General features: G+C 30.7%; 1 long non-coding RNA gene across 1 annotated transcript; it reads right to left on the reverse strand.

Moving 5' to 3' along the window:
• Positions 1-393: 393 nt before the first annotated feature.
• LOC136063016 (uncharacterized) lies at positions 394-2,144 on the reverse strand. Its single transcript, XR_010624725.1, has 4 exons — positions 2,008-2,144; positions 1,226-1,313; positions 981-1,096; positions 394-583 (listed from the first exon to the last, which is right to left on the reverse strand). It is a non-coding gene; the product is annotated as an uncharacterized LOC136063016 (long non-coding RNA).
• Positions 2,145-6,706: the final 4,562 nt, after the last annotated feature.

Below are 6,706 nucleotides of genomic sequence, written 5' to 3' on the forward strand. Positions count from 1 at the left end.
TACATCAGATTGGATTAACAAAGCAACAAATGGAGGGGTGTTACTAAACATATATTATATCCAAAATCAAGCTATGTCTAATATTATTCAACCTTCCTACAAAAGACCAAAACATGGAAATATGACACTAAGCCATCCATCAAACCCCATTTGTTCTATAGATCAACATGCACAATTCCAATTCCCATTGCACATTCCCATTAACATTTTTCTCTTATAAGAACGTTAGAATTATAGTTAAGTGATTAAATTCACAATTTCGTAATAGCTTAAACTTTTGAGATAATCAGTAATCAATAATCGGTAGCTAAGTGATATCATTATGAATCTTTAGTACTAATTCACTACAAAAATTGCACAAAAGAATATAAAGATAGAAATTCATTGGTTGAATATAGATAGAAATTGCACAAAAGAATATAAAGATAGAAATTTATAGGTAGATTAGAAATAGAGAAGAAGACTACCTACCTGAATAAATTCCCAGAATTGGCACAACGCATTCCAAGAAAACTATTCAAATTGAAGAATGGGATAGTGAGCTTAAGACAATAGGATGCAATTTGGCCCACTTGGGGGTTACCTTGAAACAACACATTTTGGCGAGGTGTTAAAGTTGTTGATGAATTGATAATGGTGATGATGAAAGAAAAATCATACTTTACAGGAAAAAATGATAATGAAGAAATTATACATGTTTTGAATCTACTACCATCTCAATCTAAATTTTAAGGGAAAAAATAGAGTAATTATTTTAATAAAAAAGCACACAGTCTTCACCTCAAAATTCAAGTTGTTATTCTTAACACCCAAAAATATAAACTAAAACAACATACTAACAACATCAACAATGTCATCATGAAACAATGGTATTGGTCCAATCATTGAAACAGGTTACAAACACCATAGATAGATAAAAAAGAAACAAATATAGTTTAAAATATCAATGAAACTTCATGAAAAATAAAGATTATGATTACCAATCAAAGTAAGATGCTTATCCATAAACTGGCTTTGCAATGCCTCAGCTCTCCTTTGCCCTGTTCTTCCTCATTCATTGGGCCAATAATCTCCTCTGTTATTATTATTTTTTTCCCTATATCAATATTCATGCATCAAATAAAAATCAAAGTTTATGTATTATCCCAAAACAGTAATAGTGGAACCAAAACAATTCCAAATTTTATTATATGGTAAAATGGGCCAAACAAAGAACTACAAGTACCTGCTATGAATGAAGAAGTTATTAAAGTGTTCTTCCCATATGAATTGTGGTGTCCAGTATGTTCCCAAAATTTCTTGGATTGAATAATCTGCAGAAAAGAAAAGCAATGAAAGCCAAATAGAAAACCATAGACATATCTTAGTAGAAAGAACATAAAGAAAACGTTTATTACAAAAGAAAAGAAAAACAATAGCAAAGCTATAATTCATTGCTTTGTTAAATCTCTCCCTAGAAAAAATATCTACCAAAATCTATAAAGTAATTCTCAATTTGCAAATGAACAAAGCAAAAATCACAATTCACCAACATATCTAAAAAAAGTAAAAAAACCGTTCACAACTGATTGTGCTTCTAATCACTTTTTCTGCATTGTTTTTTATTCCTCAATACCCAAACAGATGCTCTATTAAAATTATGAGAATATAATCCAACATGCAAAACCTAGAAAAGTGCCTAAAAAATCACAAGCTTGGTCATCCAAAAAAAATAAAAATAAATTTGGGTATCCCCCAAATTCATCAAAAACATGAAATTTAAACTCTTATTTTAGCTTTAAACTTGGTTCTCTTCAGATAGTTTGAGGGAGGAGATAACACATGCCTCCAACCTATGAAAAAGAATATAGTTCAAAACTAACAAACACCCAATTTCAACTCCCACTCATGATTTACTTCTCTACGATGAAATACAAAGCCTTTCTAACTCTCTCAAACCAATTATAAATTTTAATAACCAAACCTAAATCATAATTAATGCAAAAGTTTGTGTACAAAAGAAAATACCTTTACAGATGTGGTGCCGATGATATTATGGTGGGGGGATGTTGCTTGAAAGTGGGTGATGGCTTGCAAATTTTCTTGCTTTGTGGCTTTGCTTGCAAATAGTGAAAAACTTGTATGAGATTTTGTCTCAAATTGTTGCAGAAAATAAACTAATAAAGTACAAGCACCTAAAGAATCCTAATAAAATTCTAAACAGTTGACCTCTAAAAAGAAAAAGAAAAAAAAAACGACTTTTCACCTCTCTCTCTCTCTCTCTCATCAAAACCAAATTGTAAACACCACCCCTAAATCTTCAAATCTCACCATGTGGTTTTCCAAACCTTGTGTAATTTAACTCAATCACTTTCACTGTCGCAAGCTGTGAAGCCATGCAAGCACCTAGATTTACAAATACTACATGATTCCCTTGCAACTGTGCAACGATAAATGTGTGTGCTTGGAGCTTGAAGTGAACCCCAGATGCGATTTGTTTGTATTAGTGTATCCCATCATATTAACTTCAACAGCTGGTCCTGTGATGTCATAACTTCCAAGTCCAATCAAATATTTGGAATTCGAGACTACTCCTCTACCATTCCGTAGTAGAGTACCAAAGCAATCCATAACCAAATAGCTACACATGGGCTCTGAACGCTATGATTAAACATAAACCCCATTGCACTCAACCACGTAGATAAATAAAGCTCACCTAATTGTTCTATTTCTAATTACTTTCTTTTTGGTGCTTCGTTCAAACCCTTACCTTCCTCACCATGTCTGTTTTTATTTTTAAATCACAATTAATTATTGATAATGTTGATGTGTAAAATTGTGATGAGTAAACCTGCATGCTGAGTTTGTGTTTGTGTCTATCGGTTTTGTTTATTTTTAAAGATAAGTATCGGGTTTTATCCAAAAAAAGAAAAAAGAAAAAAAAGAAAGATAAGTATCGAGTTTTGTTTTGGAGAGAAAAATAGTGCTTTTTATTTTTTAAATATTGTGTTGTGTTGACATGGAAAATTGGGGTGCCAGCAGAGGCTTCGATTTTTTACATATATACTAGTCGCTAATCCGTGCAATGCACGGGAAAGCTATTGACTATGAAAAAAAAAATCCAACAATGAGTAAAGAATTTAAATTTATCTCATCATAGTCATAAGAGTAGTTTTAGGACCATATTATTTTACAACTTTTTTGCCACAACTTTGACGTGGCAATGGTTGAGTGTTGTTTATGCATGAAAAAATTATTTATAATAAAATCTAAGAAATTTAGAAATTGAAAATTGGGTTAATAATATGCATATTATAGACATTTTGCTAGTTAGGATTTTTTTTTAAAATGAAGAAAGATTTAACTTCTATGCTTTTCTCAATCCTACTTAGTCGTAGTAATAACAATATAGACAATTCAAAACATGGAACAATTTAAAATTATAACACCTAATTCCATTATCTTTTATGTTGAATCCAAACAAATAATTGATCAACCAAAAATCATAGCTTTAATTAAGAAAACAAAAAAATCACATGAACCCAAACAAAAAGCATTTAAGGTGAAGAATTAAGATCAACCTACTGAGACGCAAATACCAAAAACCCCAAGACTTAAACTTTCTAAATTTATAAAATCCCCAAATTCTACTTCAAAACCAAATAAAACCCTTCAAATTCAACAAATTTATATATAACATACCAAATAAAAATTTATCGTTCCCTGAGCTAGAAGACATAGGTTGTATTTTTTATTTTTCTCCAAAAAATAAAGATGTTTTATCTGCCATATACATTATAAAATAATTAGTAGACATTTCAACCCAAAAATCAAACCCATGAAAACAATGTCAATATAAATATGGAGATTAATTCAAAAGAAAATCAATTCTAAACATAACAAAAGAATAAGATAGAAAGAATATCTTAGGCACATATGAAAGCAAATAAAAAATTTGACATAAAAGATAAAATTCATTAAAACAATATAAACAAACATCCACATATGTTGAAGATGGTACCTAAACATCACATCCATTCTTGGAAATCATAGGTTTACTCATAGGAGGGGAAACGTTAATTTGTCATGATGCTGTTGATATGGGATGGTCAACACTTGGTGACCAATGCATTAATGATGGAAAACTTCTAGCTTGCTCATCCTATCACAATTCTATTGGAGTTTGGGTAGCAGATGTATCGGTGTATATATATATATATATAGATGATAATGATGAGTTTGAGTTTAAGTCAGACTTGTTAGAAAGATAGAGTTTCACTCCTTATTAAGTTTGGACTAAACAAAAATAATTTTATTTAAAAAATGATAATGATTTACTTTTTATTTTATAAATATTGTGTTAACGTGGAAAATTGTGAGAGTTTTAGAAGTTTTGGTTATATATATATATATATATATATTAAAGGAGAATCTAATTTTATTCCTGATTTCTTAACCCGTGAATTCCTACAGGGAAGATGAGCTCCCCTGCATATATGAATTGTATACAAGAAGGATTAATACCCTCTAAGTATTATGAATCAACAACTGACAGATTAACTCAGGCTAATGGTGATAGACTTAAAATAAGTAATAAACTAACTAAGGTATACATATGTAATAATGGTACCATTAACTACCCAGGAGAGAGCAAAGCAGTAATATAGAAGTATAAACAATGATAAAATAGATGATAAAGAAGAAAATAGCAAAACAGATATATTCAAAAATAAGTTAAAACAAAGTATGGAATATGAAAACTGAAACTGATAAAATCTTACTTGAAAATACTTCTTACTTAAAAATACTTCTGTCTTTGATTAAACTTGAAAACAAATTGTCTTTGAAACAAGCTTGAAAATAAAACACTGTCTGAAGAGTTACAAGATTACAAAGTAAACTGTCTAAGGAGAAAGGTTACAAGATTACAAAAGGGAAGTTACAAAAGTCTTTCTGAAAGAAAAGGCTATTACAAAGGCTATAAAACTTTCTCTGGAGATTTTGGACTTGGAAATACCTTAGAACTGGACCTGTCTTCTGTCTTCGGAGTCTGTCCTTTTATAGATGAAGTGAACCATGGTAAGTCTCTAAAAGTAACCTGAGTTAAGTAAAGTGAACTCAAGTTAATCTGTCGGTAGAATCTTGAACAGTAACTTAAAATATCTTGTCTTATCTTTTTCTGAACTACTTTTGCGCATGTTGATGAATAGTAAAATTTGTCTATCTGTTAGGAGGCATGCTCATGAATACTGATCTGTCATTTTTGTCTGATATTTTTGTCTGAAAACCCAAGTTATTCTGTTGGTAGAATCTTGTAGAATCTTGTAAAATCTGTCTTGCTCTCGCATGCTAATAATAGTGTCGACTATCTGTAAATAGTAGTGCCATCTGTCTGTCTCTTGTCTCTTGAACTGTCCTGAACCGGTCTAGATTTGAAAATCCTTTTTACATGTGGATTGATATTGTCTGTGCATTCTGTAGTTGTCTATTATTTTGTCTTGATACTACCATAGTCATAGCTATTCTGCTAATGTGTCTGAGAAGTCTTTCTGATCACCACTTGAATTTTGAAGGGATATTGTCTCTATTGAGACGCCTTCATGCTTTGACTGAAATCTTATTTAAAGATTTTTGCTTGGGCAAAATATGGTCATAGAGTTTAGCCTTAGAATGGCTATCTTGCTTGCCAGGCAATTGACCGTTAATTTTAAAATTAACTAATTAAAACCTAATTAAGACTATTCTGTAAGCATTAATATTTACAGGGGAAGTAGTGTTTGAGAAGGAACAAAAAAGTCATGATTTTATAGGACTAGGAAGTATCATGACAAAGGCAAGGGATGTTACGTAGGAAGCTAGATACAAAAGAGGAAGGAGGAAGGAGGATAAGTCAACAAAGGGAGGAAAATTCATCATAAAACCTTGAAAGTTTTTATATATATATATATATGTCTATTTATTTAGGTACTACTACTACTGGGTAGGATAGTATCATCTATCATTGAACTTGTAGGAATCTCATCATCTATTGTTGATTCAATTTTACTAATACTTATGTCCTTTGAGAGGGAAATTTCTTTCAATAAGTATATATCCTTGGGAATTGGTGGTAGGAGGAATTTAAAGAATACTTCTGTTTCCAAAATATTAGTACTTATTCCATTATCTGTCGTGAAAAAGGGGTAAAGTAAAGCCAAAAAAGGATTTCCTAGTATAACTTTAGAGGACAACTTATAAACTTTACAATATTAAACCAATTTTGAGCAAGTCTAAATAAGACTAAATACAATGTTTTGATCATGGTTTGCCAACATTACAAATTAGAGTTCTAAATACATAAAATCCTAAGACCTTAGAACCTAACAATATTTATATTTGGAGAAGTTTGGAAACTCTTGAATTGTTGCACACAAGAAAACTCCATTAACTAACATCATCATCATTAGTTCCTCATTCTCTACATTTACCATTGTGAAGTCTTGGAGATATGACACTTTCATCCCCTGAAAGATTTGCATTAATACATTATATCATCAAATCTCATATTTTACTTTAAATGTTTTCTAATATTGTTACTTACAAATGTTCATTAGAGAATCATTTCCTAATAAGCATAGGCCTTAGTCTAGGCCAATACTTATTAGGTGTGGCCATAGTAGAAATGATGCCTATTTTTTCAATATCAAGACCAGCTAGTCCTACATTAATGACTAGGTTAAGGTGTTTT

This window comes from Quercus suber, unplaced genomic scaffold (genome assembly GCF_002906115.3).
Source record: "Quercus suber isolate HL8 unplaced genomic scaffold, Cork oak 2.0 scaffold_476, whole genome shotgun sequence".
NCBI classification, from domain to species: domain Eukaryota; kingdom Viridiplantae; phylum Streptophyta; class Magnoliopsida; order Fagales; family Fagaceae; genus Quercus; species Quercus suber.